At 50.9% G+C, this 27,714-nt stretch overlaps 1 long non-coding RNA gene across 7 annotated transcripts in view; it reads right to left on the reverse strand.

The window, feature by feature from the left end:
* LOC103160490 overlaps positions 1 to 27,714 on the reverse strand; it is a 100,639-nt gene that overhangs the window by 7,160 nt on the left and 65,765 nt on the right. For 2 of the 7 annotated variants that reach the window (XR_004769061.1, XR_004769060.1), the window contains exons 1-3: positions 10,213 to 10,470; positions 6,630 to 6,846; positions 5,105 to 5,291 (exon numbers count right to left, since the gene is read on the reverse strand). This is a non-coding gene — a long non-coding RNA (uncharacterized LOC103160490). Of the gene's footprint in view, positions 1 to 5,104; positions 5,292 to 6,629; positions 6,847 to 10,212; positions 10,488 to 27,714 lie in introns of those variants that run through there. The other 5 variants (XR_004769063.1, XR_004769064.1, XR_004769065.1 and 2 more) reach the window with 5 other exon arrangements.

Genomic DNA, 27,714 nt, shown 5'->3' on the forward strand with positions numbered 1-27,714 from the left:
AGAGATGGGTCACCAGGGGACATGTAGACCGTGATGGAGGGTGTGTCTCTTCATGCTCATGATGAGAGAGCCCTTTTGTGGATTAACCACAAGCAATGACAGAGCCCTACCTCATGGCCCATGAACATACTCTGATCAAAGTGTGGCCTGACATCTAAGGATAAGGCAGGTTTGGGAAATCCACAAATCCCTGCCGCTTGTGATGTCCTGCACCAGGAAGTTGACAACAACCCGGATCCCCACTTAGGATGCCAGCAGGGTTCAGTAGGCTCAACCAGCATCCTGGGGACCAAGACTTCGAGGACGGGGGTTAGTGGGAGCAGAAATAATACTGCAAAAACCAGAGGGGAAAATGGGACTTCACTTGAGGTCAACCAAGGCTGAAGAGTCACAGGGACCAGGGGAGAAGCAGCCTGAGCTCAGGGCAGGTCATAGGACCCTGTGTCATCCTCAGGGCTGGAAGTGGGTGTGAGGCCACATAGAATTCTCAGGTGACCTGAGTGAGCCTCGGGGCATGGGAAATAAGCAGGAAGGTGCCATTTCTAGACCTCAGCAGTGCCCGGCTGCAGGACAGACTTGAAGAACAAGGAGGAAACCAGAGTGTGGTTGCAGCAGGGGTGGGAGACCAGGGTGCCCCTACCTGATGGCCATGCCCACTGGCCACTCAGCCGGCAGCCTTTCACATGCCCACAGGATGCCTGGCACTGGCAAGGCCCAGCAGGCTGTGTGCCACAAAGACATGTTTAAATTATAGGGTGTGGGCATTTTTCCTTTTCTCTCCTCTGCCTGGCATTCTTGAGGCCAGGCTTGGGTTTGGTTACCAAGCAGCAAGGGGCTGGAAGGCACCCACCCACATGCTGGCAGGCATCCTGGGATGCTGATGGCTCCTCCCCCAACAGCAATTAAGCAAGTCCCAACTGGTTCATTTGGTTAGCAGCATGGCACGTGGATGGTAGCCCCTGCCTCGGGTTGTTTTGGGTGGTGCATGTGGGTGTATGACCATGTGTGGGAGTACATGCAGGCATGTTTTCAAGTTTGTCCTCTGTGTACATCACGAGTGCCTGTGTGGGGTTGTGAATACATGTGAGAGCATGTGAGCACCTGGGCCTTCTGTGAGCATCTGTGTGGGGCCTGTGTTTATAGGCCTGTGCCTTGGTACCTCTGATCTGCATGGGGCTGGAGAATGAAACCATGGGTGGGTTGAGGTGGGGGGCTGCTGGCCCTGGCAGAGGTCAATGCCTACAGTGGGATGGAGACACTTGCTGCACCTGCCTGCCCAACTCCCACAGCTGCTCCAACCTCAGGAACAGCACAGCACGAGCTGGATTCTGGGTTCCCCTTTACCTGCCCTGGAAGGACTGTGCACAGCATCAGCAGCAAAGGATGCAAAGCCATGCTGGGCTCCAGACAGAAACTTCTAGAGGCACTGGCAGAACCTTCTGGCATGTAGCCCTTCTAACTGGAGCCATCCTGGTGGTGGAGGTGAACTCCCCACCAGGCCCTACCTGCATGGTCCCCTGGGCACCTCTGATTGTTCTGTGACCCTTACCTGTGTGCCTACTATGTACATTGGACTTGACTTCATAGCCCATGTAGTGGGGACCCAGAACCAACATAGTCTGTGTCCCTGTTGTTAGCCACTGCTGTCCCTGGTCTGGCATCCACACACTGATCTGTTCTTTTCCTGTCTAGTGCTGGGACCTGGCTGTGAAGCCACTGGCTCATAACTTCTGGGGATTAGAGGTAGCTAGCCGGCAGTCTCCTCTGTGTGTGTGTGTGTGTGTGTGTGTGTGTGTGTGTGTGTGTTGTATTTGATGTGATGTGTGTGTGATAGGATGTGTGTGTGTGTGTGATGTGTGTATGTAATATGATGGGTGGGTATGGTATGATGTGTGTGTGATGTGTTATGTGTGTGTATGTGATCTGTGTGTTTGTGCTGTGTGTGTATGTGCTGTGTGCTGTGTGTGGATGTGATGAGATGTGTGTGTTTGAATGTGGTGTGATATTTGTGTGTGATAAGCTCTGGGGGCCCAGGTGTGAAGGTCAGAGGACAACTTGCAAGGAAGAGTCAGTTCTCTTCTCCATCATGTGGGTTCTATGGATGGAACTCAGGTCACAGTCTTAGCAGCAAGCAGCTCTACTCACTGAGCCATTTCCCCCACCTTCCTGAATACACAGCCTCTGCAATAAGGGTATTAGTGTATGGTTCACTCTTGTTGCGGTGTCAGAGAAATGCCAACTTAGTCAAATGAATGAAGAGGTATTCTGGGAGAATCTGGGAAGACCTGGTGTGAATTCCTCTTTGAGTGTTAGGATTTAACCATGAGGAGGCCAGCCTAGGACTTTTCCTTGGTTGGATTGATTGGGGTTTAGCTTTGATGTGACTTGGACCCCTTCCTAACCTCAGCCTGTCCCACACCACGTCCTTCTGGCCTCAGTTCCAGGGTCTGTCCATCTCTCCCTGTCATCTGGCTTGCAGCACCGGCCTCCTGGGCAGCAGTGCTTCCTACCCTCCTGCCTTATGCAAGAAAGGCCACAGCTATCGATGTAAGTACTAGAACATGGCCCCCAACCTTGGCAGCTTGGCTACTTCAGCCAGAACCCTCCTCCAAAAGTCTCTATGTAAGCAGACCTCTCCCCACCCCTACCCCGAGTCCTGTCCTCTGTTGGCCTGACATCCTTCTCTGACATTCTTATGCTTGATTCATACCATCAAGCCTCTCCATTCCTGAGTGAATGAAAGCATACAGAGACATGTGGGTAATCACAAAATGGGAGATTACGCTAGAAGTAGGTGTTCCCTGTAACTCACCTGTCTCCAGATACAAATGAGGTCACAGGTATGTTCCATCCAGATTCCAGTGACCAGCCACCCTGCCCTGCCAGTCCTCCCATAGACAAAGCCCTCAGCCCTAACGTATGCATAAAGAGGACCCTCTGCTTTCACTGGCTGGGTGATTTCTCATCCTTTGGTGCAAGAGGAACTGGAATCTGGACACCAATAAGTGTGACACACAAGGCCCCTCTGCCCAGAACCTATAAGAACACTTAATGCTCCAGTGTAGAGTCCAGAGTCCGGCAGTCCATGGGCCTTTCCTACCCTTTATATTCTCATAGACAGTTGGTTTGTCCCAGAGAGCAGGCATGAACCAGGGGACACAGACTGCCTCTTCTCCCTATGGAAACAGTTTACATGTCCAAGTCAGGTGATGCTGAACCCCACTGAAGAAAAGAAACAGTTAACTGATATTTTTGAAGTTGCTGAGATAGCTCAGTGTATAAAGTTGCCTGCTACTAATCTTGGCATTCATGTCCCACAAATAAATAAATATATATAAAAATACAGAAAAAAGAAAACTTTCAACTTGGGGGGGAAATCCTAGCCATAAAAAATAAGTCTGAGACACTGGCTCACACACTTCTTTACCGTGAGAGACAAATGTTTCAAAGATCCGGAGAACATATCACAAACTAGGAAGGACAAACATATCTTTCATATGCAAAAAGCTCCTACAAACCACTAAGATCTGGAAGCTGCTGACTTGTGGGCACTGAGTTCCCAAATGGATAATCCTGCCAGAGCACTCAGATCTTTAGTAAGAAGCCTTTGAGGTAGACTCAGGACCGTGCATGTGAGTGGCTGGATTTCTCTGTAGCTGGAGAGAATGTGATTGCTCCTGGCTTTCTGAAGGATGACCTGTGTTCATTGAGAATGGCCCTTCCAGACCTGCCATTTTACTTGGGTTCCGGAGATCTGAATTCAGGTCCCCATGCTTATACAGCAAGCACTCTAGCGACTGAGCCAGGTCCCCAGCCCTGGGAAGTTAATCTTTAAACAGTCTGATGTTACTACTCAGTGGAGTTCAGATTCAACCAACAACCAGGGCTGCATTCAAGGGGCAGGTGAAGCAGGAGGGAAAGGGGTGGCCTCCAGCCCAGAAGGTGGCAGAGACAGAGATCCAGCCCCGCTCCCCCCAGGGTGGTCACCAGCTCTGACCCATTCATATGTCCACGAGGCTGCTGCTCCTGCTGACCGCACTGGCTCTGCACTTGCCCATGGGGACCTGCAACTCCTTCCTCAGATCATAGCACTGCCCTGGGTGGGACAGAGGCCAGGCAGGCCCAGCCCCACCCTCCGAATCACAATGATGACAAAGGGGTCCCCTCCCAACACCTGCACTGTCTTACCTGGGCCCTGAGGCTGCAGGTGTTGCAATGATTCCCACCCAAACCCTGGAACGCCAAGTGGCTCAAAAACAATTGGGATTTCCAGAAACTTCGTCAGCAGCACCAGCCGTGTCTCCCTCCCCCTCTTCCCTGTGTCTCCTTCATGCACACTTCACTTTTTCAAGAGAGTAGAAAACGGAAGAGCCCCGTGTCCTACCTTTGTGAGTTTCTTTGTTTTGTTTTGTGTGTTTGAGACAGAGTCGCATGTAGCCTAGACTTCTCTAGGTAGCTGAGGATGACTTTGAACTCTACCCCCACCTCCTGTGACAGGATGACAGATATATGCAACACTACACTCAGTTTATGCAGTGCTGGGTATGAAACCTGGGGCATCTTGGCTAGGTGAGCACTCTTCCAGCTGAGCTGAGCCTGGCCCCAGCTGCACTGTCTGTGAGAACCTGCCATGCCTTGGCCATTCCCTTTGCATAGCTTGCTTGATATGTCTGTCCTTTGCCTGTAAAGTTGAAGCAGAGCAAAGCCTACCTGGGAAGCTGCTCTCAGAAGACTGCATGAGTATTTGCCCTGTGGTGCGCCCTCCCTCCAGCCTGTATACAGGAGGCGATAAACACAAATGCCAGTGAAAGTTTACCTCTGGGGGACTGCCCGGCCCAGGCAGCACTTCCTTCTCCCTGAGGAGTCCATGGGGCCAGGCTACTGGAGAAAAGGAAATCTGAGGCCCCCCACATCCTGCCCTCAGGGCCAGCTGGCCTTGTGGATTCCAGAACTTTCTGCAGGAAGCGGAAGGTGCAGAAATAGAAGCACACAGAAAGGCAGTTGCTCCTTTCACCCAAAGGGAAGTGGGGGGCAGGGGGACAGGGAGGAAGTTGGGGGCAAAGAGAGGCTGAGATAGGAGCTGAGGAAGGTAAGCCCAGGGTACCTGTGCTGCAGCCCTCTTTACTCCGGTCCTGAGTTCTAGGCAGAAGTTGAGGAGAGAGGCTCCCGACACCCCTTTTTCCTGACAAAACTCCAGCAGGAAAGAATTCTTGCTGGTCTCAGAATGTGACTGAGGGCATAACTTCCTGGGCTGACACCTGAGTAGGGGTCCTCGGAGAGGAGGCAGTTGCCTGCAGAGGGTCAAGGTTCACATAGTCATGGCCACAATCACTTCCAGCCACTCCAAAAAAGCAGTTACAGAAGGGTAACCGAGGACCAAAGGAGGCGAACAAGTCTCCTTGGGTGTACTGTGACTAGAAGTCCCAGCAATAAGCTATTTATCATACCCACCTCGCCAGGATCCATGGGAAGTCAGGGATCAATAGGCCAAGGGACCAGAGCCTGGGACAGTGTGGCTGGGCAAAGCCAGCAGTCTCCAGACTAGCCCTGTACTCTGGAGTCTTGGGGTGAGTACTTCTTCCATCCTGGACCTTGAGGGTTGCCCCAGCTTAAACTCATTCAGTTCAGTCTCCTTTCCCTTCCCCCACTCTTACTATTGACCCCCAAACTTCCTGTTTTCACAGGAAGTATGATGACAAGATCCATGTCCTATCCCACCCCAAGAACATCACTTGAGCCCAGGCATAGTAAGTCCACAGTCTTGGGCAGGCCCAGCACCTTGGGCCTTCCCTCCATTTGGAATCTACACTTTCTATGCCTGGGCTAGGTCTGGGGCCTTAGGAGCTGTCTGAAGGGTCCTGTTCCTGCATGGGCCTCCGTGGTGCAGTTATCAGGGCTCTGCTGGTACTGGCAGAGGTCAACGCCTACAGTGGGATGGAGACACTTGCTGCACCTGTCTGCCCAACTCGAACAGCCACCCCAACCTCAGGAGCAGCAAAGCTCGGGCTGGATTCTGGGTTCCCCTTTACCTGCCCTGGAAGGACTTTGCACAGAATCAGCAGCAGAGCATGTAAAGCCATGCTGGGCTCTAGACAGAAACTTCTAGATTAGCAGCAGAGGAGGGGCCCAAATTCAAGACCCTCTTCCACCCACTGCTAACATCATACAGGCAGGCTGCACCCCAGCTCTGCCTCTTGTTCCTCTGTCCACTGTGTGACCTCTGTGAATCTCCTCCCCGTGCTGAAGATTACCAGTTCAAGGCCAGCCTGGACAACAGAGAGACACCCTGACTCTATAGCTCCACGGTAGGGTAACTACGTAGCATGTGAAACCCTAAGTTTGATCCTCAACATTGAAAATCAAAAGAAGCTCTGAGAGAGGCTGCATTTCCGGACTCCATCTAGATGTCCATCTCCAGCGGTCCTGGACACTCAATCCAACCAGTGCATGTGGCTTCAGTGCTCCCGGCACAGTTCTCAGTATGCAACTTGACAGCTCAGGCTTCCCTCCCCACCATCTGCAACCCTGAGCACCCAGCCATCACCCACTAACAGTGGTTGACTTAAGAGTTGAGCTGTCGTGGGTCCCATGACCCCACAATGCTACAGGCTTGAGGACAGGAGCCTTACCTGTGAGCTGAACTCCCCAGATAAGGGCTGGTTCAGAAAGAAGCTCCAAGTGTGTATCCAGTGGAGAAATCGGCTCTGGGTCTGGCTCTCTCCCTGGAGAGCACTGAATTCCTGCAGGCTATGGACCTGAGGCTGGGCAGATAGTCTATGTGTGCAGAATGGCTCTCCTTTAGTGCGATGTGCAAGCATCCAGTTAGCAAGCCGCCCCCTTGCCTTGCTGTGGGAGGAAGCAGAAGATATCTAGTCTGTCTAGACTAGTCTAGTATCACCATCCTAGCAGGAGTGAAAGATTCTGGACAGAGACACAGGTGCCCTGTCCTTTGGCCATCAGAATTTTGAAACAATGCACCGGAATTTTCCTGGGAGTCTCACTCTGGGGAAGGGAAAGGCTGAAGCCTGGTGCCAGTCAGAGGGGGAGCTTGTCTCCCAGAGAGATCTCAGAGAGTTCTGAGAACTTGCCAGACCACCTTGCAGGAGAGACTGGAGCTGACAGGGATGGGTCAGTGAGGGGCAGGACCACACCTTGGCTAGGACTGCTTACCTATGCACACCTGCTGCCCTCTGTTTAAGCCTGAACCTCATGTCTGGACCCCGAGGACAGACTTGGGAGTCACCAGATCTCTTTGTCCCTCTTTCCAATGTAGCCACACTGAATGACTCTCCTCTCTGCTTTTCACTGTTACTTGGTGTTTAATTGACTTCTTGAGGATGGTGGCTGAGCCTGGCTGGTCAGGAATACCACCCCAGGCTGACAGCTCTAGTCTCTATCAAGGAGTGTCACAGGGCTGGGACTAAAGGTCAGTGGTGGCTACTCATTGTCCTTCCCAGGAATCCAAAGGCTTCTGCTGTGACACAGCAGGGTCCTTGGTACCCTCCTCTGAGGGTTGCATACTTCCAGGCTGCTCTAGGGTGAACTGGGGGCGGGGTGTTGCAGAAGCCCCTCCTCTTGGTGTCTGGGCCATTCCCGGGGAGGGACCCAAGTGTGCAGACTGGTATGAATGAGGATGAGGCCTAAGGTGCCAAGGCTAGCCCCAGAGTACAGCTGAGCTCATGATCGATAGTTAGGCCAATGTCTTTAAAACAAAGAGAGTGGGCTGGCAAGATGGCTCAACAGGTGTGGGGGGCGGAGGGGGAAGGGACTTGATGCCATGCCTGATAACTTGAGTTCAATCCCTAGGACCCACACAGTGGAGGAGAGAACCAACCTTCACTAGTTGTCTCATACCCTCCACATACGTACAAATAAATGTAATAAAGAGTTTAACAAAAAAAAAGGAAAACTATGGTTTGTTTTGTTTTTGAGAAAGAGTCTTACTATGTGGCTTTAAGCTTGCTATCCTCCTGCGGTAGCCTCCTGAGTGTTTTGGTTCCAGGCATGCACCACAGTCTTGGTTGATACAACACACACACACACACACACACACACACACACACACACACACACACACACACACACACACTTCCTCCTGGCTAATCAAGGAGCTTTGAGCCCTGATCTGCCAAGTTTGTCATATTTCCCATGTTTTTGTTTGCTTTATGCGAAAGCTGCAATCTCACCCAGGGACAGGCCGGGCAGGACACTCAGGAGTTCAATATCAGAATTTCCCACACATCTTTGCTGATTCCAGGTTGAAAAAGAGCTCCATCTTGGGGATCCCCGCTTTCCTCCTCCTAGGAACCTCAGGCAGGGGTGGGGTGTTAGTACAAGCCCTGCTTCTTTGGTGAGTGAAAAGAAAAGGTAAGGTTCAGGACTGGAGAGATGGCTCAGAGGTTAAGAGCACCGACTGCTCTTCCAGAGGTCCTGAGTTCAATTCCCAGCAACCACATGGTGGCTCACAACCATCCGTTATGAGATCTGGTGCCCTCTTCTGGTGTGCAGATATACATGAAAGCAGAATGTTGTATACATAATAAATAAAATCTTTAAAAAAAAAAAGAAGGAAAGAAAAGAAAATGTAAGGTTCACCCTGGCAGCTCCTGGAGCACCTGGGTTCTCAGTGTGCCCTTCCCTTCCTGCCCAGCACCTCTCTCACCCTGGCCTGGCTTCTCCTTGATCCATGTGTTATCCTGAGAATGGCAAAGGAGACAGGCCTGTCTTTGTCACAGATGGCAAGTGTACCCAAGACACCTGTGACACATGTGCATTGACAACAGAATGTACAGAGAAGGCATAGCAGTCCGTCCTCAGCCTGAAATCTTTGGGTCTTACAGGTGCATGACGCCCCCTCACACCCAGACATTCCACAGGGTCTCAGGGTGACAAGATCCTCTCTGGAACACTTCTCAGGGGACGTGGCTCCTCTGCCCCACACCGAGAAGCCTGTCTTCACTTCAGCCAGAGGACCCTGGCAATCAGGCTTATCGTGGGTGGCTCCCATATCCCCTTCCCAGGGTGCCCTCAGGTTTTTGGGGCAGAGGTTTCCAGAGGGCTTTGGAGAATCTGTCTAGCAATGGCCTCTGACCACATCTCTGGCTTCACTATGTGATGGTCATCTCAACCTACCCATCTTGGTTGCACTTCCCAGATATGCAGCACAAAGGCTGACTTTTGTCAAAAATAATTGAGGTGGTCCCTTTAACATAACAGAACACACAGTGTTCATGTGTGTATGCTTAAGCACACACACACACACACACACACACACACACCTGTCTATAGGCATAAACTTAGAGGATTTGAATAAAACATACCTATGGAAACCCTCTGGAAATTGACATTTGTCCTCTGTGGAGAGAAAAATTGGGCTGAGGGGCTGGGGCAGAAAAGCTTGTTTTGTTATTTTTATATCCAAGATATCTTTGTAATTTTATTTTAACTAATCAATACTAATCAATTTATTTATTTGAGAAAAGATCTCACTATTTGTCCTGACTGGCCTGAAACTCATGGAGATCCATATGCCTCTGCCTCCTAAGTACTGGGATTAAAAGAGTGTGCCACCAAGCCTGGAGATTGTGTGTGTGTGTGTGTGTGTGTGTGTGTGTGTGTGTGTGTGTGTGTGTTTGAGTATATATGGTCTTGCTCTATGGCTCAGGCTAGCCTCAAGCCCACGGGGATTCTCCTGCCTCAGACTCCTGAGTAATAAGATTACAGGTATAGCCCATACCTTGAAAAAATTTGTTTAAAAAAAGAAAAAAAACATAGCAGCTGGGACAATAGCTCAGTGGGCCAAGGAGATGCTGCATAGGCAGGAGATCCTGAGTTCAGATACCAGCACCCATGGAAAAGCTGGGTCCAGAGTGCATATCCATAATCCTAGTGCTAGGGGACAGACAGAAGGATCTTTGGGACCCAATGAGTCACAGATTCAGCGAAAGACCCTGTCTCAAAAATTAAAGTGTCAAAGAGCTGGGGGAGACCCCTGACATTGATCCTTGGCCTCCACATGGGTACCCCCACACACGAGAACATGTGGGCTCACAAGTAAACACACACACAACACACAAATAGTCAGGTGTGGTAACAGGCCCCTCACCTGTTGAGCTAGCTATCTTTTAGGGTCCTCTTTCACATTTTAAGATTTTAAGCCATGAAAATGAATTGTTACATAGAAACATTTTAATCTGTAGGAAAAATCCAAACCTTAGTAGAGAGGGCTCTGAGCATGTCTCCTACCACGAATGCCTCCTCCTTTCATGGGTGCAGGCGGGACCACAGGGTGCCCTGCTGACTTGAGGAGGAGAGCAAAGGGTGCTCACCCTGTGACCTCTAGTCCTCACCTCCAGTCTCCATTCCCATGTCTCCTGTCCCAAGGTACTTCCTGGTCCTGCAAGGCTAGGATTTTGGACCTGGTGAAGCTAGACCTGCGGCAGGGTAAGAAGGTTTACTACTGTGAAGCCAGCCCTGGAATCTCAAAAATGTCCTGTGGTCAGGCCCTGGGCTCGCCTCTGACTCAGCAACAAGGCCTGGCCTGGCAGTGTACCGCAATCTGCTTTCAAATGGGAGACTGTGCTGGAGCCCAGCAGGGCTGCTGTGAGGACTGCAGTCTCAGGGATTGCTTGGTATAGCTCCTAGTGTGTCCATGGTGTCCAGGGCAGGTGCAAAGAGGAGGGGCTGTGTGGTGTACACACACTAGGTCACAGAAGAAACAACCAGTCCACAGCCAGGCACACATTGCAACTGAGTGCCCACAGGCCTTCTCAGGCTAGGCTGTCAGTGTGCACTCTGCACTAGTCCTGCCTCTGTCCTGCCCACAGGCTGCAACTGGACCAGTGGCCACCATCCCAGGCGCACCTCCTGACCCTGGCCCCTGTGTGTCTCCTCCTAGTGTCCCTACCAGTGCTCTGAAGCCCCCTCTGCAAACAGGAGGCAGTTTCTGCAGTGGCCTCCAAGGCCACGTGGCCTCCTCTGCCTGCCTTGGTTCTTACTGCTTTTCTCTTTGCTGCAGATTGAGCTGCCACTGAGGAAAGAGGCTTATTTTAGTTCCTACCATAACCCCGGTGCTCAGGAGGGACTCTGCCAGCCAGGGCTGGCAGCTAGGTTTGAGCTAACAACTCACAATGTGGCCCTGGCTGGCCTGGAACTTGCTCTACAGACCAGGCTAGTCTCAAACTTGTGGAGATACTCTTATCTCCCTAGGATTGCCAGCATGCACCATCACACCCAAGGTGGGTCTTCCTTGAGTGAGTGAGTCACAGTGACAAAGGAGACCACCACGATCTAAGCCAGCCAGTGCGTGCCACCACTCCAGGCCCTACTTGGAAGGACACTGGGATGTAGCCCTCCATCTGTGGGGCTTTCTGACAGGTGTATAAACATGTCCCATGTAGAGCCAGGCAGAAGCCATGGCTTGATTTGTGAGCCAGAGGTTAGTGGCCACATTATCCTCCTCACTGACATGGAAAACCTGAACCACCCTCACTGCTCAGCCAAAGACACCAGAGTCACCAGACACTGCCTCTGGTCACCCTATCTAGAGGCAGGATGGGACTGACCAAGATGATCTGCATCCAGGCAGGACCTGCCCTATTCATCTTAGCTCCAAGACCCTCATGCTGGGTCTCCTAGCCAGCTGATGGGCCAGGACTTCTAATGGATGGGGACAAACAAGATTCCCCATTGCCTCATCCACGAATTGAAAGTGAGGGGTTCATGACCCTCAGTTCACCCCAGAGTGACACTTTTTTGCATCAGTAGTGTTCTTGGCATCGTGCCCTCCACACCTGCTCAGAGACGTGGGGTGACGAGCAGAACAGAAAAAGTCCTCCCTAGAGCAATGTGTAGGCTTCAGGTTTCTTCAGAGTGCCAGGTGACAAGGACACTACCTTTGTAATATTGTAGTGATGCTCAAGGAACATACATGTGACTTGCTGAATGGCCACCAAGGTCAGTATCTCTCACTAAACCTGCATTTGGTGCAACTGACTGCACAGTCAGCCCTGGGGATCTTCCTGTCTCTGTCTCCCCAGTGCTGAGGTTCCCAGCATGCCCCACAGCAGGCACTCTTGCATGGGTGCTGGGGATCAAACGTAGATCCTCATGTTTGCACAGCAAACATTTTATAAACTGTACCATCTTTCAGGTCCCTAAACATTTTTCTTTAGTGCCCTCACCCCACCAGCTCTGCACCTGTGAAGCTGTGACAATGTTGTTACTAGAGAGAAACCCTGTATGGGGATGTAAGAACTTTCTTTTTGGTTTTCTAAGGGAAGAGGCTATGAAATTCTGCTGACAGGAACCTGCTTCCTTGGATAAGCACAGGTCACCTCCACCCTGCCATAGGGATGAGCAAGGCCACATCAGGCTGCTCATGGTCTGGCCAGGGTTCTTTTCCAGCTCAAATTCTGGGAAGCAGCCAGGCCAGCTGTCCTGGGGTGCACGCAGGCCCACGAACACTGGAATTTGACCCTTTTCCAGCAAAATAAACCCAGTACAGGGTCAATGGCGAAGCTGTTGTTCAGGGAAGAGAAGAAAAGCAGCTGATAACCCTGAGGCCACAGGCCAGGGGGCAGGACCTCCCAGAACCAACACACAGCCCTGGGTTCTGCCATGGGACTGTAGGTCCTCAGGCAGTGAAAATACCAGTCTACCCAGGCATGCCTGGGCCCTGCCCCCAATGAAACCTGGCCTGCCCCTCCCTTCCAGCAGGCCAGCCAGGCCACCCGGAACCATCTAGCATAGATGGTTCCCTGGCTGGCAGTGGTCACTATGAATTAAATCAGACCTCCAAATTCTGACTTAGCAGAAGAAAGACTTTTTTATTTTTTTAATGTGCCAGGGATAGAACCTGGGGTTCGGTGCGTACTAGGCAAGCACTCTACCAACTAAGGCCCAGAGCAACCTTCACAGGTATAAATCAGTTAAGGAGATCCTTGGGATGGCCAGTATCTTTGGGAAGATGGCAAACTTGAATGCAGAGACAAATCTGTACACAGCAGTGACACACACACAAATTTAAAGAGCTCAGTCTATTATAAGCCAGGGATAAATGCCTAGGGGATGGTGCCACCCACAGTGGGCAAGTCTTTCATTAACATAATCAAGATGCTCCCTCAGATATTCTCAGAGGCTTCTTCCCATGCAATTCCAGATTTTGTCAAGTTAAACAATTAACACTAGTCATCAACCCAGCCACCACCACTGTGGCTCTACCCAGACTCTGACATCAGGGACAGGCAGGCCATCATCCCTCACACTGGTGGGCCTTGAAAGCATAACTGGTACCGCAGCATAAGTTGCCACGACCACACTTCAAAGAGAAGTCAGGCATGGGCCCTGGTTCTCAGAAGGCCATGACTGGCTGAAACTCTTCACTTCTCCACTCCTGTCCAATCAGTCACCCCACAAGCTTAACTTTTTACCCAGACTCAGGCCCCAGCCCAGGAAAGTGAGGTTTGTAGCAGTCTAAAGTGGTTCCCAGGACCCCAACCCCTGTGACTCTTCCGTGTGTGGTCTCCTCCAGGTGAATGGACATGGTTGGCCTCTATGATTCAGTGGGCAAATTACACAGTTCAGAGCAGATAGGTCTTATGGAGCAGCTGAGCCTAGTGGAAGGCTGATGCTGCAGTGTACACTTGGAGATGGAGGTCAGAGTGAGTCCTGAGGCTGCAAAGAGATCTTTACTCCAAACTGAGGAAGAGCTAGGCTCCATCCATGCCTGGATTGCAGCTTTTATAGATAGAAGACTTAGCTATTTGAGCCATGTCCTGCTGCCTTTACAATGGAGTGGCTAGGCTCCATACCCACAGGTCCCATGGCTGCAGATTCTGCCAGCTGTGGGGCCACATTTCACAAAAGGTTGATTCTGCTCAAAATATGTGTGGCTTTCTCCCTCATGTTTGCTCACAAGTAGAGCATAGCAACTGTCTAGGTGGCAATGGCTTGCTGGTGATGTGTCACCTGGAGATGACTTCAGGGCTCAGAAGAAGCCTTGCAAATTCAGCACTCTGCCTGGGGACCTGTGGGGTTGGGCAGCCCAGCCCCCAACTACATCATTATGCAGTAGTAGAAAATCAACACTGGGCAGCGGAGACAGTTCAGTGGGTGAGGTACCTGCTGTGCAAGTGTGACATTCCTGGTGTGGATCCCTAGAACCCATGCAAAAGCCAAAGTGGTGGTAGGCTTCTGTGACAGCAACACTGGAGGCAGACAGGCAGGTCCCTGGGGCTCACAGACCAGTCTAGCTGATAGGGAGCTCTGTGTTTAGAGCGAGACCCTGTCTTAGAAAACAAGGTAGAAAACAGTAGAGGACAGCCCCTGATGTTGGCCTACACAAATACAAGTTGCATGTACACCCACATACCCATACAATAAGAAATTAAAAATAAATTACAAAAATAAAAGGAAAACAAAACACAAGAGATTTCTTGAGCCTGAAGCAGATTTTTGAGGGAAGCAGCTTGGGTTGAAGAGGAGAGCACTTAGGAGGAGAGCCATGTTGCGTTCACTCCCTCACATACTCATTCCTGCCTTCTTACACCAATTCACCTTCCAGCCAGCACACTGTGGCTCCTACTTGCTCTACAAATTGGGCTCCCAAGTGGATCTTGTGGGATCCCTACCCCAAGAGCTCAGAATGTGGAAAACTGGAGTCACACAGACACTCTTGGGACCTCTGAGACTGGCTGAAGTTGCCTGTGAAATGAGGATGTCAGAAAAATCAGGAGGTATCCTGCCTTATATGCAGAGCCTAAGTCAGTCAGTGCAGAACTAGCCACCAGTCAGGGAACAGAGAGCTGTCAATCTCCCCACTGCCCCCTCCACCCCCATCCCCTTGTCTATTCATGTCTTTGGATCAGGCATCCATTCTGCTACCTGGACTCCATTCAGCCTTGGGAACCTTCCCACATACCTCTCTGTGCCTACTGCCGCTGTGTGACTGGTCTGACAGCGAACAGGGCCTTGTTATGTTCCAGGACCATCCAAAGCACCACCCGCCCACGCCAGTTCCGCAAAGTGTGGCTAGGAGTTCTGTCCTGAGCTCCTCTGCATTCAAACATAACCCTTGGCCCTGCCTGCCACACCCAGTATCCAAGCTGACCCAGAGACAGGCCCCAGTCTTATCCCCATTGCAATCTAGGTCCTTCTTGGTCATCCAACTAATGGAGGCCCTGGAGCTTCCCATCAGGACTTATAGGAGTTAATCCACTAGTGGCCAGTCTTGGGGTCCTAGTACCTCCTAGCCTTTCCAATGGCCCCTATACCCTTTCCTGGAAATTTTCTTGGAAATGCCACATGGATCTTGCCCACAGCTGACACGGAGCAGACTTGTCAGAACCACACTGTTGAAAAACCACACTGCTGGGAACCTGTGTGCAGGGAGCTGGAATGAGCCAGCCCAGCCCAGGGAAGGTCTCATGTAACTCCATTTGCCTTGGACACTTCTCCCTCCCCACCCTCCACCTGGCACAGGACAAGCACATGCATTTGCATGCACACACACACACACACACACACACACACACACACACACACACACCACACACGCACGCACGCACGCACGCACGCACACGCGCACGCACACACACACTGTTGTGGAGTGGCTGCATTTCAAATGTGCCTTGTGTGTCCATGCACTAGAAGCTCCATGCTCAGCTTATTGGTGATGGGGGATGGGCCCTTTAAGAAGTGGGGCCTTGTGTGGAGGGATTGGTCCTGGGCAGTATTAGTGCATTCCTCATGGAAAGCAGGCTAGTTCTAGCAAGAGTGAGTCACTACAAGGTTGATGCATGTGTTTGCCCCTCCTGTGTGTGGCCTTTTCCTTGCTGCTGCTCTGCCATGTGTCATGCAGCTATGAGGCCTCATTGGAGGCCGAACAGATGGATTTCCACCACTGAGACTATAAGTTAAATAAACTTTGTTTGCTTGTTTGAGATAGGAACACTGTGTAGCTCAGCCTGGCCTGGAACTCGCTGTATTGCCCAGGCTGGCCTGGGACTCACAGTCTTCTTGCTTTAGCCTCCCTAATACTGGGATTTTAAGATTTCTGCCTGAATTCTTTTCTTTTAATTATTCACTTTCGGATATTTTGTTACAGCAGCATAGCATAGACCACGACATGCACTCATGTACACACCTATACACACTCTCTCCTGTACATAAACACACACTTGTGTGTGCTCACATACAGAAGCAAACACATGCACACAAACATGCATGAAGATATGGCACACACACGTAAACCTATACACACACCTACATGTACACATCTATGGATACGTGAAGTCCATCTTTCTCTTCTAGGTCATCCTTGGTCATGTCTATCGCTGTATATTTGTCTGATTGCCCTACATGGTGGCTCTTTCTGCCCACCGTTCTGTGACCTTTAAAGGTACAAACTCTTTTTTTTTTTTTTTTATTCTTTGCTCCACTCCCATTCTCAGCATCAAATACAAAGCTAGGGCATGGTAGGTGCTCAGCAGATGAACGAATGCATGAATAAGTGACTGGATAGATGAAGCAATGAATGAATAAATAGGCCAATGAATGAATGGATGGATGAGGGAATGTGGTAGTTTGAGTAAGAATGGCCCCCATAGGACCATATATTTGAATGGTCATCGGAGAGTGGCACTGTTAGAAAGGATTAGAAGGATTAGGAGGTGTGGCCTTGTTGAAGGAAGTGTGTCACTGGAGGTGGTCTTTGAGGTTTCAACCTAGTCAGTTTCTCTCTCTGTCTCTGTCTCTCTGTCTCTGTCTCTGTCTCTCTCTCTCTCTCTCTCTCTCTCTCTCTCTCTCTCTCTCCCACTGCTGTGGATCAAGACATAGAACTCTCAGCTCCTTCTCCAGCACCATGTCTATGTGCAGCCATGCTCCCCACGATGATGATACTGGACTAACCTCTGAAACTGTGAAACTGTAAACAAGCCCCCAGTTAAATGTTTTCTTTTCTAGGAGTTGTCTTAATCATGGTGTCTCTTCACAGCAATAGAACAGTGACTGAGACAGTGAGCTAACATATGAATGAGTGAATTCGCAAGCAAATTAACACTAGTGTTCATTTGAACCTAGTGTTTCAGAGCAAAGGAGTACAAAATGAATGAATGAACACACGAGGAAGTGAATGAACAAGCAGATGAATGGTGAAAATCTGAATGAGTAATGGAATAATTGAATGAATGAGTGAACATGTGGATGAATAAATGAATGGATGAATGATGAGTGGATGGAGGGAGGGAGAGACATAAGGGAAGAAGGGTCGATAGTTTGGACCCTGGGGCCATCAGCAGCTCAGTGGCCACCCCCCACTTCTGTCATCTTTGGTGGGATATATAGGCATCATAGAACTTCACTCAGATTCTGGTTACTCCCTTTCCCACAGGCTTGTGTACTATATGCGTCTTGTTCCAAGCTCTATGCCCTGCAGGCTGTGTGTTCAGTCTGCAGGAGATGCTCACTAAATACTCCACAAGAATGGCCAACCAAGACAATTGTCACAGCATCGGGGACCGGCTCAGCTCCCCTTACTCTCCCTAGCACTGAAGCTTCAAATTCATCTCCCACACTACGAAAGCCAGAGACAGGGCTTGCATGGGAAACAGGATCTGCTACAGCCTGGGAGCTTGCCTGAAGAGCTTGCACTGCAGGAATGGTGGGGGGTCAGCAGTTCCCGCCCCACCCCCATGGCTGGGCCCATTACATAGTGGTCCCCAGAGAGGTCCCTGCTGCTGTTCACCAGCCCACAGGAGAACAGTGTCTTGCTTCTACAGGAGTGGACCGAGCTCCGTCCTGGGCTAAGAGGAAGCAGTTTCCCCACTTGTCCCTAGAAGGGCCCTGGCTCTTGAGGGTCTTTACAGTGGGGAAGCTTAACAGAGATCACCCTCTCTACTCTCCATGCTACATTGGCAGGCCCTGCCATAGGCCTCCGTGGGGCAGGATCCTCAGTAAATGGGCTCCTGAGAGTGGACTTGGGCCAGGAGGGAGGAGATGGGGAATAGCTACACATAGCTGCTATGTGTAGCTATGTGGGGTGGCTCTCCTGAGATGAGGGTGCTGGGAAAGGCCTGGGGACAAAGTTCCTGAAGCCCAAGAATGGTCATGATCTGGGAGACCCCACAGGGAGCTGTCAAGGGGACAGCCGGATATTTGGGTCCAGAGGTCAGAGGGGAGATCAAGACTGGAGACAAATTTGGAGTTCACCAAGTCAAGGTTTTTCAATCCATGGGAACTGATGAAGTCACCCTGGGAGAAGGGTGGAGCAAGAAGAGAGGGAACCAAGGAACCCCCAAGTCCCAGGAGCCTGGGAGCCCCAGGAGCCTAGTGTTTCAGATCTGCCTGCTCCCAGCATCCTCTAAACCCTGAGGCCTGAAGGAGGGGCCCGTGGGCTGGAGGAGGCATCAGAATGGGGGAAGAGGGGTGTAGGGAGTCACAAAAGGGAGTGAACTCTCAGAGTCGGGTGGGCTCTTCTGTGAACAAAGCAGGTCCAGCTGGCCACATGAGGGTGGCCTTCTTCAGAGTCAATTGGAGGGAGAGGGAACCAGGGCTTCCAAATGGAGAGGGGACGAGCTGCAGGTGGATGAAGGTAGTGATGGTACTCCTGGGTGGAGGAGACTCAAAGGTTTGTGGATATATGAAAGCGGGAAGTCCTCAGGAGAGGGAAGGGACTGTGTTGGAGCAGTAGCAGTGGGCGAGCCAGGGCTGGAGCCTGACAACAGCTGCTTGACAAAGGGGCTGCTGGGAGAGTGAAGAAGCCACCCTACGCTGTACCACAGGGTTAATGGAATCCAAAAACCCATACCCAGATGATCCTAAAATCTTTAGTTACATTTCCAAAAGTTAAGTGAGAAGGGCAGGGTCTCTGGGAGCCCTTGCCTCCCTGCCCCTCTCAGGCCATGCCAACCCCAGCCCTGCTCACTGTTCTGCAGGACCCTTTGGAGTCCTTCCACCATTTTGAGCCTTCAGAGCTCAGAACAGAGGATCAGGCTGTAATTCCTCAGATTGCTAGAGTAGGGTGGGAAGACCCACCTCTAGCCTCCTGGAGGCCACAGGCTCATAAATTCAAAGGATCCTCCCAGCAAGAGGTGAAACCTGAGGCCTGGGAGAAAAACACTCAAACTGTGAGTGAAAACTGCAAAGCCAGACAAAGCCCACTGATGGAGGCAGAGGCCAGGCAGGGTCTTCAGTCAGGGCCCAGAGGCAGCAGATCTGGGCCTCAGGGGGATCTCTTTCTTCATGCACCCCATTCTAGGCTTGTACCCCAAGACACAGCACATCCTGCATAGCAGTTTTCAGAGTGACAAGGAGGAAGAAGCAGAGGCCCCTCACTACCTCGGAGGATGCAGCCCTGCACTGAGTAGGGGGTTGCAGCTGGATATCACAGGAGACCAGATACCTCTCAGGTATCAGGTCATGTGGGCATCGGACAGTGCCAGGCATTGGATTTTGACTATGTGGCTGTGGGTGGTCCCCTCTCTTCAAGGGGAGTCCAGATGCAAACACTCTTGGAGTAAGTGCTAAACGACCAGGAGGGCTCTCTACATCCCCTCTCAGGGCCACTCATGAGGAAGCCCAGCTGCAGACCAAGTTAGAGACTGCTCCACAGCCCCTATCAGAGGCCCCTGTAGGATGGCCAGCTGGGGATGGGCAGCAGGCAGTACAGTTCTACCACATTACATTCTGGGAGGTTTTCTACAAATGTGATACAGCTTGGAAACGCATGGCAAATTTGAAGCTAATCCTCCAGATTGAGGGGAAGCCTCTTGGCCTTTGTCACCTATCCGCTCCCCAGGGCTCCTGGAGATTCTCTCAAGTCTCCTTAGAATAACCTACAGGGAGCTTGGAGATCAAGGGCAAGGCCATTGGAAAGTTTCCTAACAAAGAAGAAGGAGGTTTCTGTAAGAGGTTGCAGAAGGTGGGCATTTCAGATAGGAGTCCACAAAGGCTCTGGAGCCAAAGCCAGCTAATGACAATACCTGCTGACTGCTGGGCCAGGAGTGTGACTCCTATGTTCCTGAGTGGTAGAGCCTCACTCAGGGCTAGGAAAAGACACAACAGTCTTGTCTGGCTTTTTACACCTGCATATTCACTCCTTCCCTTTCTGCACAGCATAATGACTGAGCAGGTCGACACTCTGGGAATCCTAGAGAAGGGAGGTGGACAGACAGAAGGGACAGAGCCAGCCCTGAGGGAGCTGACATTCTAGTGCACCAAATGGGAAAAGGGACTGGTAAGTGAGGAAAAGGCAGAGTCCTGGTAGCAGGAAAGTGAGTCCAAGAAGGCACTGGGGACCCGAGGCAGGACAGATATGCATGAGAAACTGTGGGGACATGAGAAGGAAAGGGGACTCGTTGTGGGGCTGACTGAAGCTCCTCTACCAGCAAAAAGTCAGAACAACCAGCTGCTCCTTCCTTGCTATGAACATACAGTTTCTAAGGATCTCTCAGAAACCCAGTTGACAGGAAGGGTTGTAGCCTAAGCTCCTGCTCCAGAGGGGCTCCTGGATTCACCTTATCGAGTTTAACCCATCCAAGGCATCCACAGAGCCACCTTAGAGTCTCCCTGATCAGAAGAGGGGGAAAAGGAGTCCATAACAACTTTTTGAGACTTGAAGCCACTAAAAGGGAGTGTGGGGCTAATGCTAGGAGGGTCCACCACTGTCACTGCTGACACAGAAAAGCATGGCCCCTGCTGCCCATGAGAAGCCCACACCCCCACTTGGGTGTATCCCACTGCCTTCTGAGCTCCTCTCTGTTTCCTAACCCTGGTTCTTATTTAATAAAATGCCTGCTTGCTTCATAAACTGGCTGGTCCTAAAATTCTTCTCAGTGTTGAATCCTGGTTTGGCTTTAGACAAAGTCCCTAAAAGTCTAGAGGAAGTCCTCAGGCTTCTCGGAGTGGCAGTATGGAGGTGTGTCCCTGTCCTCTCACAGAGTAGTGTGTATCTCGGGCCCTGCCAACACTGAAGTCAGAACTCCACACTTCCCTTGGAGCCTGAGCCATCAGGGGCACCGTTACCTCAGGCTTTGGACCTCCAGCCAGCTCTGTCCCACAGTGTCAGAAAGTTAATCCAAGACAGGATGAAGGAGCAGCCACTGACCTGGTGGTCTGGGATCCCTCTATTGTGGTACAAGTCACCAGAGCCAGAACAAAGGCAGAGAGGTATCCCCAACAGGGGAAGAGTGGGGCATGTCCCTCAGCACCCACAGGAAACCAGCCAGCAGAGACAAGCAGATCCAGCAAGGGGTGAAGAGGCAAAGGAGGTTGGCAGGTGGTCCCAGGCTACACAGGACAGCAAGGACCTTGAGAACTTCTCCCAAGTGTCCACTTGTGATCTTTTGACCTGTTCTTGCCCCCACAATATTTGACACCGCTTGGGATCTGATCTCACTGAGACGAGAGCATGGCCCTGGACTAGTGGGCACCAACACCTAAGTCCATGTAGGTTAAACTTGAGGCTGTGAGAAAGTGCTCCTCTCCCACCCACAGCAGGATGCTGTGCAAAGGAGAAACCCCCAAGGAAGAGGCAGCCTGTCATCAGCATCTCCCATGACCTTGGGCTACTCTTTGGGCTGGAGCCCCCTCCCATTCCTGAATGCCAAAGTACCCCATCTCCTATCCATCCTCAGTATCTCCAAAGGCCAACGCCAAAGCCCACCAGACTGGGGACTGTGGCCTTCTCTCCTCTCAACCAGGCTGCATCCTGTCATGGGACAACCCTGGCAAGGCCTGGCATGTGGTGGCTTTCATGAAGGCCTCCTGCCAGCCTCAGAGTACCTTGGTCTCTGCAGCCTCTCTCACAGTCTATGGGGCCACAGGCATAGACCCCAGCAAGCCCTGTGCCTGGCCTCACAGGAACATGACCAATGGCTATGCTGACTACTTTGTTGACAACCCTGGGCCTTCCTGCTCTTCTCGCAGCCCTCAGATCTGCCTGGTTCCTGACCCGGATTGCCAATTACTGTTCATAAACCAAAATGGAAGTCCCTGGAGAAATGACCAGTGGGGCCTGAACTTCCTAGAGATCCCCTCCATTGGCTGTAGAGAGTAAAGAAGGTTGCAGGGGCCGGTAGACAGGGAGAGACAAATGGACAGGGACAGAAACACAGAGAAAGATCCATAGAGACATAAAGATTGAAAGAGACAGTGACAGGGACAGATTATATATAAAGATGGGCAGAGAAACAGATGGACAGACACAGAGACACAGATGTTGCAAGCGTGCCTTTGGTTCCTGCTTTACATCCAGCCAGGAGGATTCCCCTGTAAGGAGAGGCAGATCCCTGCATCTAATAAATCAGGTGTTCGGGAACCCTTCCCTAGAAGGCCACTAGAGGACTGGAAAGCTGCTGCTATGCCCCAGACATGAAGGTCTTTGCCATGGGCTTGTCTGCCTCCCCAAGTAAAAGTCTCAGGAGACATGAAGAGAAGCAGCCAGTCCCAGAGGGTGGTTACTCCGCTGACATGAGGCTCTGAACCATGGTGTCTGAGAAACCCCTGACCCCTTGAAGGATGTTGGAGGATGTGGATGATGGGAGGGCTTCCCTCTAAGAGCCCCATCCCTGCCCTGATCTCCTACATGGAGGCTGGGTACCCCCATTTCTTCACCCAAGCTATTCTGTGTATACAGACTCCCTAGAGAGAGACTGGGGGTGAGGTTGGGAAGTCCTGACCGCAAGGAGGTGCATGATTTTGATATGAGGGGTCCCCCTAAAAGTCTTGTGTGTTGGTTTAGTTCCCAAATGGTGGTGCTATTGTTAAATAACTTCCACAGGGATGGGTTTAGAGCTGAATGGATTGTGGCGAGGAGTGACCCTGTTGAAGGAAATAGACCATTAGAGGCATGCCTTGGAAGGCTGTATCTTGTCCCTGGCCCCTCCTCTCTCTGCTTCCCAGCCACCATGAGATTCTCACTATTCTGCTTTGCCATTAGGCTGCTGTGGTGGAGCCAAGCAGTCATGTGCTGAAGCCTCTGAATAAATCCTTCCTCATCTAAGCTATTTCCGCACATACTTTCCCAGTGACTGAACGCTGACTAACATGAAACTAGGCACTGGTTATAAAGTACTGCGATTAGCTGACAGGAGGTAGAGGCTCTTGATACTTGAAATGTCACAAGCAGAGCTTAATGCGTATCTGGAAGAAGCTCAGAGCCCAGACGAAGGCCAACAGGAACAGGGCAGTCAGCATTAGAGAGATTTCCGATGAACATACTGAGAACCAGACTACAGACTCTCTGTTGCACTCCTGCAAAAACAAAGCAAAACCTTGTCTGCATTTTGTCCTTCCCTGAGGCTATGGGGAGGGTTTAAAATGATGAGCTAATTAATCTAGTGGAAGGAAATTTCAAGGCAGCCCTGCATTCAGGCAGTGGCATGGTTGTTACTCGTATCTCTTAGCAAGATTTACAATAAGAATTAGCAGACAGCAGAGAAGAGGGATTGGAAAATCTTATAGTCCTTCCAGAAAAGGAGTGCATTTAAAGTTGGGGTTAAGGCTGCTAAAGGGTCAGGAAACCACAGACCTGGCATCAGGAAAATGGGAAAATCTTTGAGGGTGTCTCAGGAACTGAGCAAGACTCAAACCCACTGTAGCAGCAAGGGTGTGGAGGGTTTTTGTTTGTTTGCTTGTTTGTTTTAACTCATCTGAAACTTTATTCTCTGAAAAAAAGTTCTTTAGGGCTGAGGAGATTACTCAGGCAGTAAAGTGCCTATTGTACACCACGAGGGCCTGAGTTTGATCTCTAGCACCCATGAAAAGCCAGGCATGGTGGTGTGCACCTATAATTCCAGCACTGGGGAGGCAGAGACAGAAGCATCCTTGGGGCTTGCTGGCTGGACAGTGTAGCTGAATTGGTAAATTGGAGGTCCACTAAGAGCCTCTAGGGAAAAAGAAAAGACGGTGAGGGGCTGGAGAGAGAGCTCAGTAGTTAAGAGCACTGGCTGTTCCTACAGAGAACCTAGGCCCAGTTCCCAGCTCCCTCACAGTGGCTTTCAACTGCTTGTGACTCCATCTCCAGGAGATGTGACATTTCTTCTGGCCTCCATAGACCCCTGCATGCACATGGTATACACACACACACACACACACACACACACACACACACACACATATATATATATATATATATATATATATTCCCGGGCATAGACAAATATTTGATAAACAAATATTTAAAAAATAAGGGGTGAGCTGACAAGATGGTTTGACAGGTAGAGATGCTTGCCACTGAGTCTGACAACCTGAGTTCAGTTCCGAGAACCTAAATGGAAAGAGGCAACTCCCACAAGTTGTCCTTTAATCTCCACATACATGTCATGACACATACATGCATATATAAATTAAATAAATACAAAATTTACTTTAAAATGGTAGTAAAATGGAAATCAGTTGAGAAAGACACCCAATGTCAACATCTGGGTTGTGTGCTCTACAAGCACACATATGCACACACACACACACACACACACACACACACACACACACACACACACACACGCATGCGGGAGAGAGAAAGGAGAGGGGGGAGGGAGGGAAGAAAAGACTGATTTCTTGATACCCCTTTTGCAAGAGGTTCCTAGGGAATTGTTTTCCCAAATTCAATCATTCACTGCAGCCATCAGTCCAAAGGTGCCCTGGTTGCCTCTTGAGCTAGGAACAGACCTTAACATCACCCAACACGATGCCAGTTTTGCAGGCCTGCAAGAGTTAAGGGGCCAAAGCGGCTTCCACCCAGGTTCCAAAGGACATCTAGGAAGCCAGGCAACATGTCGGAAGGTTAAAATCTCTGCAGACAACTGAGACGGCTCACAATAAGACATAAAGAGTGAGGCTGACCATGTAGCAGGCACTCCAGCAAGCTGAGGATGCCAGGAATGGGCCATCCCAAGAGTGGCCATGTGGGCTGCAGCTGGCCAGGCTACAGAGGTGGGGGCTGTCCAAGCCTGTGGGGCCCACACCCTGCTCCTACGGGTGTCAGAAGCTGGACACAGTGTTCAATGTCTGCCTTCCTCGCTTTGGTCCCACCCTCCTTTCTAGTGCACCCCTCCCCTTGCTTCTGGATGGGAGGGGCATGCTCTGTGAGGCTGCATGCCAAAGTGCACGTAAATTGCTTGCTGGTTTTACAGAGCCCACTGCTCAAGGCAGGACAGGACACACCCACGCCTCCTCACAGGGTCCTCCCTCCTCCAGTGCTTGATTGAGCACCTCCGTGGTGATCTCTCGTGTAGATCACACCCTTGAGGCCTCACAGAGGACAGCCCACATCTAGGATGTCACATGGCCCCTCCGAGGGACTGAAGCTCTAGCTCAGGCCAGGCTTCTCCCTGACAATAAAAACAACTATGCTAGAAGTATTCTTGGGAAGTCTGAGAGGTGGCAATGATGTCTTAACCTGGTCTCTGTTGCTGTAACAGAGTACCAGAGGCTGCGTAACTTTATTGATCTTTATTTGTTTTGGGTTGCCTTTGATTTTGTTGTTGTTTGTTTATTTTGACACAGGGTCTCATATAGCTCAGGGTGGCCTCCAACTCACCATGTAGCCAAGAATGGACCTCCAATTCCTGATCATCCTGCCTCCACCTCCCCAGTGCTGGAGTGGCAGCTATGTCCCACCATACTCAGTTCATACAGCAGAGAGGCTGACTTGGCCCATTGTGTCTAGAAGCTGGAAGCTCACAATTGCGGCACAGAAACATCTGGCAAGAGTTGCATGCTGTGTCATACACAGTAAGAGTCTTAGATGCTGGGGTGGGAGCAGTCCTCCAGGGGAGAGAGAACTCATGTTCCCAGCAGAGGGCTAGAACCATTACTCCACCATCTCATAAATGGATCCACCTGCTCCGCCACCCTAGGATCCCACCTCAAAACAGCTGCACTGTTACCAGGTTACCAACACATGGCCTCTAGCACACGCTCAAACTACAGGCAATTACTTGAATGGGAGCAAGAAGATTCCTGTTGCTCTGTCCCTTCCAGCCCCTCCAAAGCCTTCAGTGGAGTCTTCCAGAGGCCATGCAACATGGCAACACTGTCCCTATGACAGATAATGGGATGAGCTCCATAGGAGATCGGTCTGGTCCTTAATTGTTTCACACAAGGGTTCTGACCCCATTAGCTACAGTTAGCCTGGGCTTGGAACTCTACCTGCATTTGTCAATATGACCTATAGTCCAATTCTGCCTTGTGCAATGTGCCTTCACCTCAAACTCAAGGCAGAGCTGGGCCATTCCTAAGCCTATGGCCCCCAAATTGAAGGACCCCCATTCAGGTGACTCTGAGCCTGTTTCCTCATTTCCTTAAATGTCAGATCTTACTATGTCGCTGTAGATGACCTGGTACTTGCAGTCATCTACCTGCTTCCCAAGTGCTGGGATTAAAGGCATGAACCCCCATGCCCAGCTGCTTTCTCACCACCTGGGAACCACTCATGAGAGAGACCAGGATCACAGTGAACAGCTTAACTGGCTCCCATGCAGAAGTTCCACAAAGGCTCAGCCTAGTGCCCTGCCAGAGGGAGTCAATTCTACATGTTCCAGGGTGCCATCTCATTTTCTCCAACCTTCCATGGCTCCCCACAGCCTCAGAACGCCTCCTCAAGTTGGCATTCAAGGCCTTCTCCAACCTGACTTCAATCCACCTTGCAAGACAGCTTTCCTACCTATTGCACTTGGAGTCTAAATTCGGTCCAGGACGGTTTTCTCCAAGTCTAGGAGTCTTGGAAGAGTAGGCACACCCCCTCTTCAGCCACAGTTTGCACTAGCACCTAGTCCCAGAGCTGCTGGGCCTGGGCCTCCAGACAATAGCATAGCCAAGAAGGCCCAGAATCCCACAGCTTGCTGTCAGGAAGGGGAAAGATGAAAGGCTGCCCTCCATTCCCTGCAGAGTGAGCCCCTCCTCTCCTCTAGGACATTTGTGCAGGGCCATGTACCGATGGTTTGTAAAGTGGCCCTGCGAGGCCTGGCTGGAGGGCTTTGCGGTGACAGCAGGGAATATGTCAGATGACTCTTCACATTGAACCTCTCTCCCCTCAATGTCCTGAAAACTGCATATGAGAACTGGTCCTTAGACACTGTGAATGCCCACCTAATAAAACAGCCTTCTGGAGCTCCTCAGGGGCCCAGAACTCATTTGACTCCTGGGCAGTGGTGAAGTCAGCTAGGATCCAACACCAGGAAGAGAGGCTCCTGTGCTTTCCTAGGTATCAGAAGTGACAGACAACCAGGTGGTGATGGCTCACGCCTTTAATCCAGGATTCTGGAGGCAGAGGCAGACGAATCTCTGTGTGTTTGAGGCCAGTCTTGTGTACAGAGCGAGTTCTAGGACAGCCAGGACTGTTACACAGAGAAATGTCTTCAAAAGAAAAAAAAAAGTGGCAGGCAGCTGGGATGGTGGGACTCTCCAGCAGCATTTGTAAATATATGTTTGCTTTACATCAGCAAACAGAGCCTGCTTCCCTGCTCAATAGCAAACACAGGCTACCCAGAATGTCTGGACTCCAAGCCCCAGGCCCCAGAGCCCCCATGCATAACACCTGTCAATGGAAGCTAGGACATAACCAGCATAACCAGTGACTGACAGGTAAGTGATCAAGCAGTGTGGCCAGGGCCCTGTAGAGTGTCTGCAGCAGTGAGTGGCTTCAGGAGCACCTACCCTAAGGCAAGGCAAACCCACCATCCCTAAACATTGTCTGAGGCCCTGCAGCATAGCCTG

This window comes from Cricetulus griseus, chromosome 3 (assembly GCF_003668045.3).
Source record: "Cricetulus griseus strain 17A/GY chromosome 3, alternate assembly CriGri-PICRH-1.0, whole genome shotgun sequence".
NCBI classification, from domain to species: domain Eukaryota; kingdom Metazoa; phylum Chordata; class Mammalia; order Rodentia; family Cricetidae; genus Cricetulus; species Cricetulus griseus.